Source organism: Eriocheir sinensis, chromosome 70, assembly GCF_024679095.1.
Source record: "Eriocheir sinensis breed Jianghai 21 chromosome 70, ASM2467909v1, whole genome shotgun sequence".
Lineage (NCBI taxonomy): Eukaryota > Metazoa > Arthropoda > Malacostraca > Decapoda > Varunidae > Eriocheir > Eriocheir sinensis.
Window position 1 is genome coordinate 7,625,192 of NC_066578.1, and position 10,000 is coordinate 7,635,191.

A 10,000-nucleotide genomic window follows, 5' to 3' on the forward strand; every position below is an offset into this window, starting at 1 on the left:
TAGGACCTTGCCACAACCTCTCTCTCTGTGTCTCTGTGTCTGTCTGTCTGTCTCTCTCTCTCTCTCTCTCTCTCTCTCTCTCTCTCTCTCTCTCTCTCTCTCTCTCTCTCTCTCTCTCTCTCTCTCTCTCTCTCTCTCTCTCTCTCTCTTTATCTATCTGTGTCTGTATGTCTGTCTGTCTGTATGTATGTATGTATGTATGTATGTATGTATGTCTCATTCATTCATTCATTCTCTATGTATGTTTGTTTGTTTGTTTGTTTGTTTTTCTGTTTTTTCTTTCTTTTCTTTCTTTCTTTTTCCTTCACTTTCTTTTTTTCTTTTTCTTTCTCATTCATTCATTTTATTCTTTTTCTTTCTTTCCTACTTTCTTTCATTATCTCTCTCTCTCTCTCTCTCTCTCTCTCTCTCTCTCTCTCTCTCTCTCTCTCTCTCTCTCTCTCTCTCTCTCTCTCTCTCTCTCTCTCTCTCTCTCTCTCTCTCTCTCTCACCCTCCTCTCCTCTCCCTCTCCCTCTCAGTAATGTAAATAAATGGTGTTTCTGGACTCATTTTACGCTTAGAATAATACAGGTTGTGGAGCATCGCAGTGGGCTCGCTAATGCAGGACTAAGCCGACTTGAAAACTTTCCCTCCCTGCTACGATAGTCCAGAATTAGTCTCCTGTGTGTGTGTGTGTGTGTGTGTGTGTGTGTGTGTGTGTGTGTGTGATGTGTGGTTATATATCTATCCATCTATCTCTATCAAACAATTGCCTGTATCTATCTATCTGTATATCTTTAATTCTATCTGTCTATCTCTTTTTCCATTAAATATAACCTTCATCTCTATATGTATCTATCTATCTACTTGTCAATCTATGTATTTATCTCTTCATTAATCTATTACCTCTTTTTCTATCTATCTATCTATCTATGTTTCTCCATCCATCTTCATTATCATCTATATCATCAAGGGATTAAGGATAGACAGGGTTGGGTCAGGGGAAGTTGCCGGAAGGATGGAGGATTAGGGCGGAAGGAAAGGTATGGCGGTGCTGAATACCCGGGGAATAACACGGCACAAGGCGGAGTGTGAACGTCCGTCATTCTTAGCCCAGCCTCGCCTCGCAGTGTTCAGCGGAGGAGGGCCCTGAGAAGGCGGTGTCATTCCCTCGGTGTGCAGGACAAACACTGACGGCGGACTGGACGAGGCGAATCTAAAGCGTCTGAGAATAGGGACCTACTAGCTTGTCTCTTCTGCCTGGTGACGTATTATTTAGGGGAGGCGGTGGCTGAACAGATAGCGAGACGGCCCAGCGTTCAGGAGGACGCGAGTTCAATCCCCGACCGGTGCCACCAAGCTGGGATTTTTCAGCCGCCGCCTAGTGGCTTAAAACTACCCACATGCTGTCCTGAAGACCACCTATCAACCCGGACTCTAGATTCTAGGATTAAAGATGAGCTCCGGGAGGGCAGCATGAGCCAGTGCAAGATGGCGCCACTATAAACACTCGCCTGCGCCAGAACGGGCTGGGCTGACCATCAGGACCCACCGGGAAGAAGCCTTGGACCGACCATCAGGATCCACCGGGAAGCTTACAGGCACAATAGGCCAAGACGTAAAAAAAAAAAAAAAAAAAATTAATAAACATTTCAGCGCCTTAGAATACATATTTAAAGGCTTTCTTAGGAGTTTTGATCATTAGCAAGGGTACTTTTATGACCCTTGTGGTAGCCTGACCCTTCTTTTGTTCCTTAAAGGCGGCGGGCTGGACGAGGTGCGCCATTCTTTGTGATAACGAGCAACAGCGTCTGCCTGGGAGTGTGTGAGTGTGTCGGTCTGCCAAGGGGTCGGTGGTGCGTGTTCGTCTGGGTAACGCAACAGGTGGAGAGAGAGGGAGAGGGATTGACAAGGCTTTCTTAGGAATTTTGGGCACTTCCAGGGGTGATTGTATGAGCCTGGTGGTAGTTTGACCCTTCCTCTGTACTATGAACCTAAAAACACACATTTGACAAGGCTTTCGTAGGAGTTTCGGGCGTTTCCAGGGGTAGTTTTATGACCCTGGCGGTAGTATGACCCTTCTTCTAAAAACAACCATTTAACAAGGCTTTCGTAGGAGTTTCGGGCGTTTCTAGGGGTAGTTTTATGACCCTGGTGGTAGTATGACCCTTCTTCTAAAAACAATCATTTGACACGGCTTTCGTAGGAGTTTCGGGCATTTCCAGGGGTAGTTTTAGGACCCTGGCGGTAGTATGACCCTTCTTCTGTGCCGTGAACCTAAAAAACCGTCGGGAATCGGTGACGTGGGGGTGGAAGCGTCTCACAACACCGCCGTCTGCTCCAGTGGTGAGGGAAAATCAGAGCAGTCTTTCCCGCTTCATACGACGAGCGGGTTCACGGCGAGCACATCAGGTTCTGCCGAGTCACTGGCGCCGTTCGTCTAGAGGTCACTGTGGTGTGTCAACATGCGCTGCGCCGCTGCCTCGCTCTCACTCTCCTTCCTTCCCTCGCCTCGCCGCCTGTGTGATGTCGCAACCTCACGCGTTTGAATGAGGATGACAACGTAGATGAAGAGGGGTTCCACGGACACTAGGGAGCATAAGAGGACTAATTGACGGTGTAGCAATGTGGGAGTTTTTTATATCGGCTGTGTCTTTCTGGTTTTGATGTTCAGTGGAGTGATTATTGCAGTATTAGAAGTTATTATTGTGTTTTTAATTAAGGGGACACGATTTAAAATGATTCTCTCTCTCTCTCTCTCTCTCTCTCTCTCTCTCTCTCTCTCTCTCTCTCTCTCTCTCTCTCTCTCTCTCTCTCTCTCTCTCTCTCTCTCTCTCTCTCCCCATCTATCTATCTATCTATCAATCTTTCGTCCTATTACTTGTATTATGTAAAATATATCTCTTGCATACCTTCCCCAGATCTTATTTGGTTCATGTTACGGAGTTTACAGAAAGAAGCCTTGCCAATAGGTGTTCTAATAAGCTTAACATCAGTGTTGTAATAGGCTTAACATTGTTTTCGCCACGCCCCGCAAAACACGCAACTCAACCACAACACAACACAGCCATGCACCAAAATACAAAGAGGATGTGATGGATCGCTGAAGAAATAAAGACTCGTGTGTGTGTGTGTGTGTGTGTGTGTCTGTGTGAGAGAGAGAGAGAGAGAGAGGATTTGAAGCAATGGAAAGAAAACTAAATGTCGATATGTTTTTTTATCACAACGTTTCTTTACCGACCGACGTGACTTCCCTCCTGGTAAGCTGAATAATTGCCTTCTATCGTTTCTTCCCTTCTTCTTCCTCTATTTCCATTTCTCACCTTCGTTCTCTCCTTCCCTTCTTCTCTCTTCTGTCCCTCTTTCAATTTTTTTTTCTCATTTTTTTTTTACAACAAAGGAGACAGCTCAAGGGCGGGCACACAAAAAAAGAAAACAATAGTAAACCGCCGTCTCTCTCCCTGGATGTCTCCCTTTAATAATTAACTCCCGTTGCTGATTATAATGACGTGACTTTCCCTCCCTCATGCGCTGGGTGTGCTAGCCAATTAGTTAATACAGGCGGTGGCTGAGTGGCAAACATCCGGGCGTGGGTCCTGGAGAACTTGGGTTGAAGTCCCGCCCGCCGCTACAAGCTGACCGTTTTCATCGCCGAGTGGCTTAAAACTACCCACACGCTGTCCTGAAGACCACCTATCAACCCGGACTCTGGGGAAACTCTCTTCAGTGGAGCAAATATGAGCTCCAGAAGACAGCATGAGCCAAACAAGATGGCGACACTATAAACAATTGCCTGCACCACGGACGGTCTGGGGCGGTACAAAAGGCCAAACGCAAAAAAAAAAAAAAAAGATAAATAAATATAACTAAAACTTAGATACCTAGGCGGGTATGCTTGCCAATTCGTACGCAACTCTCCAATTTATACTCTAGGAAACCGAGCTGCTTTAAAGAATTAACTATTGCCAAAGTAAAGAATAATGGACACTATTTCAGATACTCATAGCTTATATTTTCCCTCAGAGGCTTAATATATTTCTATCATGTACTGCCTTGCTATCCCTAACTAACTGGAATGATGCGCACAGTCCCTGCTCGTCTATGGCATCTGTTTACATTGAGAAGCCTTCCAGAACTGTCACCAACTCGAGGACCTCAACACTTTTGCACACACTCGCCAGACCTTTTTCCTTTTTCCCCTCGAGAGCCCGTCGCCCCTCAAACTCAGCGCCGAGGACCCGTCATCCCCTAGTTACCCTTCCTGCCCTATCTCAAGCATCAGGAGTGGCGGCCCCCGGAACACTGCCTGCTATATCTTGGGCATCAGTGCGTGCCGGCGTGAGTCCTGCTGTCCGCCCTGTCACCGGCCGCCCGCCACCCACCCATCAAGGCAGGAAGGGTGCCGCCAAAACTGTTTTCCGCCTTGCTGGGTCAGAGGGCCGTAGGTCAGCATTCTTATACGCTTCAACCCCTTAATGTAAGTTATTTCCAAAGGCCAAAAAGGAGATTAATCGGGTTTTAAGGAATGTTGCTTTAGGTTCATGGCTCTCGTAGGAGTTCTATTTTTTATTTATTTTTTATGTTCGTTTTATGTTAGTTCATGTTAGTTTATGTTATTTTATGTTAGTTTATGTTATTTTACGTTAGTTTGTTATTTTATGTTAGTTTATGTTATTTTATGTTAGTTTATGTTATTATATGTTAGTTTGTTATTTTATGTTAGTTTATGATATTTTATGTTAGTTTATGTTAGTTTATGTTAGTTTATGTTAGTTTACGTTAGTTTATGTTATTTTACGTTAGTTTATGTTATTTTATGTTAGTTTATGTTAATTTACGTTAGTTTATGTTATTTTACGTTAGTTTATGTTATTTTACGTTAGTTTGTTATTTTATGTTAGTTTATGTTATTTTATGTTAGTTTATGTTATTATATGTTAGTTTGTTATTTTATGTTAGTTTATGTTAGTTTATGTTATTTTATGTTAGTTTATGTTATTTTATGTTAGTTTATGTTAGTTTATGTTATTTTACGTTAGTTTGTTATTTTATGTTAGTTTATGTTATTTTATGTTAGTTTATGTTATTATATGTTAGTTTGTTATTTTATGTTATTTTATGTTATTTTATGTTAGTTTATGTTATTATATGTTAGTTTGTTATTTTATGTTAGTTTATGTTATTTTATGTTAGTTTATGTTATTTTACGTTAGTTTATGTTATTTTATGTTAGTTTATGTTATTTTATGTTAGTTTATGTTATTTTATGTTAGTTTATGTTATTTTACGTTAGTTTATGTTATTTTATGTTAGTTTATGTTAGTTTTTGTTATTTTACGTTAGTTTATGTTAGTTTATGTTATTTTATGTTAGTTTATGTTAGTTTATGTTATTTTACGTTATTTTATGTTAGTTTATGTTATTTTATGTTATTTTACGTTAGTTTATGTTATTTTATGTTAGTTTATGTTAGTTTATGTTATTTTACGTTAGTTTATGTTATTTTATGTTATTTTATGTTAGTTTATGTTATTTTATGTTAGTTTATGTTAGTTTATGTTATTTTACGTTAGTTTATGTTATTTTATGTTATTTTATGTTAGTTTATGTTATTTTATGTTAGTTTATGTTATTTTATGTTAGTTTATGTTATTTTATGTTAGTTTATGTTATTTTATGTTAGTTTATGTTATTTTATGTTAGTTTATGTTATTTTATGTTATTTTATGTTAGTTTTATGTTGGTTTTATATTAGTTTTATTTTAGTTTTATGTTAGTTTATGTTAGTTTTATGTTTTATGTTGGTTTTATGTTAGTTTATGTTATTTTATGCTAGCTTATGTTATTTTATGTTAGTTTATGTTATTTTATGTTAGTTTATGTTAGTTTTATGTTAGTTTATGTTATTTTATGCTAGCTTATGTTATTTTATGTTAGTTTATGTTATTTTATGTTAGTTTATGTTATTTTATGTTAGTTTATGTTAGTTTTATGTTTTATGTTGGTTTTATGTTAGTTTTATGTTAGTTTATGTTAGTTTTATGTTTTATGTTGGTTTTATGTTAGTTTATGTTATTTTATGTTAGTTTATGTTTATGTTAGTTATTTATTGGGATATGTTAGTTTTGTTAGTTTTATTTTAGTTATATTTATTTATGTTAGTTTATTTATTTATGTTAGTTTATTTATTTATGTTAGTTTATTTATTTATGTTAGTTTATTTATTTATGTTAGTTTATTTATTTATGTTAGTTTATTTATTTATGTTAGTTTATTTATTTATGTTAGTTTATTTATTTTGTGTATTTTTTATTTGTGTTGATTATTTATTTTACTGTTGGTTTCATTTATGTTAGTTTATTTATTTATGTTAGTTTATTTATTTATGTTAGTTTATTTATTTATGTTAGTTTATTTATTTATGTTAGTTTATTTATTTATGTTAGTTTATTTATTTATGTTAGTTTATTTATTTATGTTAGTTTATTTATTTATGTTAGTTTCCCCCTCGGCGAGTGCGTTCCGGCGCGCCACATTCCGCCGGGCACAAAGTCTGCCTGACGGACGGGAACCTCACACGCCGGTACACATTTCTAAACTAATTATGAGAAAAGTTCGAACTTTTTGCGCCACACTCAGTTAAACTTGACCAAATATTTATCCCGCCCGCGTTGTATTAAAACTTGGCCTAATGCATCACGGGAGGGCGACGCGACGCAAAGAGTAGCGAGGAGTGGGCGCCAGGCGGTGAGGGATTGCTTGGAACCTGCTATGAAGGATTGGGTTAAGGATTCGCTCATGGATTTTGTTGAGGGATTTTGGTGATGGATTTGGTTATGGATTCGGTGATGGATTTGGTTAATCCATTGACTCCGGATATCCTACAAGAAGACATCACCAAGCAACAGGAATGGAACAAAAAGTGGCTGCTACAATTCAATGAAGAAAAATGTAAAGTCCTGCACCTTGGGAGGGGATATCCAGCACACCAATACCACATGGGAAACACTCCACTATCCACCACAGAGGCAGAGAAAGCCCTGTGAGTTTATGTTACCAGGCTACCAGTGAAAGTCAAATCCATGCCAATCGCAGCGAACGGGTTAAGGATTCGGTGATGGATTGGTTAAGGATTCAGTGATGGATTTTGGTGAAGAATTTTCGTTATGGATTTGGTAAAGGATTTTTTTATGGATTTAGTTAAGGATTTGGTTAAGACTCGCAATAACACACACACACACACACACACACACACACACACACACACACACACACACACACACACACACCTCCAATTATTCTAACACTATCTTCTATCCTTTCAGGTAAGCACGAGTGACTGTTCTCTTGCTCTACCTTGGCGGCGAGGAGTCACCTGGCTACCTCGTCCTGACCTCAACAACACCACCGTGGGTTTGCCGTCGACCATAGTGGGTAGACTGTCCTTGCCTCTTATCTTTCAGCGGGTTGTGTTCTTTTGGGGTTTGACATCGCCGTAGCAAGAAAAAAGAAGAAAGGAATGAAACAGGCTAAGGAAAGGCTTATAAGGAGTTAGGTTAGGTTAGGTTATCTTTCAGCGGGTTGTGTTCTTTTAAGGTCAGGAGGGATAGAATTGGCTTGTCTGCGTCATAGTGGGTTAAGAAGGGATTGAATTTACTTGTCTTCATCTTTAGTGAGGTCAGGAGGGATAGAATTGGCTTGTCTGCGTCATAGTGGGTTAAGAAGGGATTGAAATTACTTGTATTCAACATTAGTGGGTTAAGAAGGGATAAAAGTGACTTGTATTCATCGTTAGTGAGGTCAGGAGGGATAGAATTGGCTTGTCTGCGTCATAGTGGGTTAAGAAGGGATTGAATTTACTTGTCTTCATCGTTAGTGAGGTCAGGAGGGATAGAATTGGCTTGTTTGTGTAATAGTGGATTAAAAAGAGATATAATTTACTTGTATTCAACGTGAGGTGAGAAGGGATAGAATCGGCATGTTTGTGTTATAGTGAGATGAGAAGGTAGAAGGTATGTAAAGTTTAGGGCATACCTCTATAGCAGCGCGTGGCCTCGGTGCACATCCCCGTCGCATTAGCCCTTGAGTCTGTGGTGGGTAAGAGATAGAGGAATATTTGTCTATCCTGTAATCTGTTGTTTTTAATCGAGAGAGAGAGAGAGAGAGAGAGTTGACAACAACAATAATAATAATGATGTGTGTGTGTGTGTGTGTGTGTGTGTGTGTGTGTGTGTGTGTGTGTGTGTGTGTGTGTGTGTGTGTGTGTGTGTGTTTTGGCAGGTAACGAGAGAAGGGGGAAGGGGTCAGTCTCTGTGTGTGTGTGTGTGTGTGTGTGTGTGTGTGTGTATGTGTGTGTGTGTGTGTGAGAGAGAGAGAGAGAGAGGTCAGTCTGCAGGCATCACTTCCCCGAACTGTGTCCTGCATTGCGAGGGTGAGGGAGGGAGACAAACGTTCTGCGTCTTGCCTCAGGGACTCAAGGACACACCAACGTTTTTATGGCCACAATATATCACGCTTTCTTTATTGTGTATTTACCTCTCAACGCTTCTAAAGGCAATGTACTGAGGAGTTTAGGGGTCGTATTAAAAGACATTTCGCCGCCCAAGAACACATATTTGACAAGGCTTTCGTAGGAGTTGTGGGCATTTCCAGGAGTAGTTTTATGACCCTGGTGGTAGTTTGACCCTTCTTCTGTACCATGAACCTAAGGAAACACTCATTAGAACTCGCCTGACCCCCTCTTTGATATTTTTGCCTCTACGCTTCATAAGGTAATTAGTCTCCCCTCTCCTTCCCTCTTCTCTTCCTCTCTCGTTTCTTCTACTTTCTCCTCTCTTTTCTCTCCTCCCTCGAGAGATAAAGGGATGAAAAATTGGACACATAAAGAAAGGATAGAAGACTGTGTGTGAATTTTAATGACATGACGTAAGAAGAATATGGGTGGATGGATAGACAGATTTTTTTTTTCTTACAGCTAAGGAGACAGTTCAAGGGCATAAAGAAAGAAAAAAAAGACCCGCTACTCACTGCTCCCGAACAGAGGTCAAAGGAGTGTCCAAAAACAGAGGTCAATTTCTAGAGATGGATAGATAAGAGGAAGAAAAATTGGATACAGAAAGAATGGATGGAAGACTGAATCTGAATGAGTTACGAGAGAGAGAGAGAGAGAGAGAGAGAGAGAACAGCAGAAAACTGAAGAAGAAGAATGAAAAGCAACTTAAGATTCAGAGATACACAGATAGCTGTTCATAAATAGAGAGATAGATAGATAGATAGATAGATACAGAGACATGGAAAGCGTGAAACCATGAAAAACAGAAAGCAGGAGAAGGAGAAGGCAAGAATAGACTTAAGATTCAGGCAGGCACCGTCGGAAGCACAGAGAGAGCCCGGCTGCAGCTCCCAGAAAGTAGCCGCGCCACGAGCCTTGGGACCAGGAGGGGGGCCAGCCGGGGACGCAGACGGCGAGCCCCACCTGAAGGCTGAACTCACAGCTGGCGCGGAATACAGATGGCCGACCTAAAGTGGGAAAGCTTTAGCGGGAACCAGAGCGAGTGGAGTCAGTACTTGAGAACAGAGAGGGAGAGAAAGGAAGGAGAGGAAAGGACGGAGTGAGGAGATTGTGAGTTAGACTGAAGGAGTTTGTGGGTGAGTTTGAGAGTCTCTTTATTTGCTGATTAGATGAGTAGGAAGGTGAAAATGGTTGCCGAGTGCGTTTTCGTTGTGTGAGTGTGTGTGTGTGTGTGTGTGTGTGTGTGTGTGTGTGTGTGTGTGTGTGTGTGTGTGTGTGTGTGTATATAGATATAGATATAGATAGATAGATAGATAGATAGATAGATAGATAGAGTCGGTCTGTCCTAAGCACTGTACATCCATTCTTTTTCCATCAATTCAAGTGCACGGTAGAGTGTGTGCATTTTACACCTTTTTTTTTATCTCTGCAACAGTCCTTCTATATTCTCAAGCACTGTAACCTTCCTAGACACTGTACATCCATTCTTTTCCCATCAATTCAAGTGC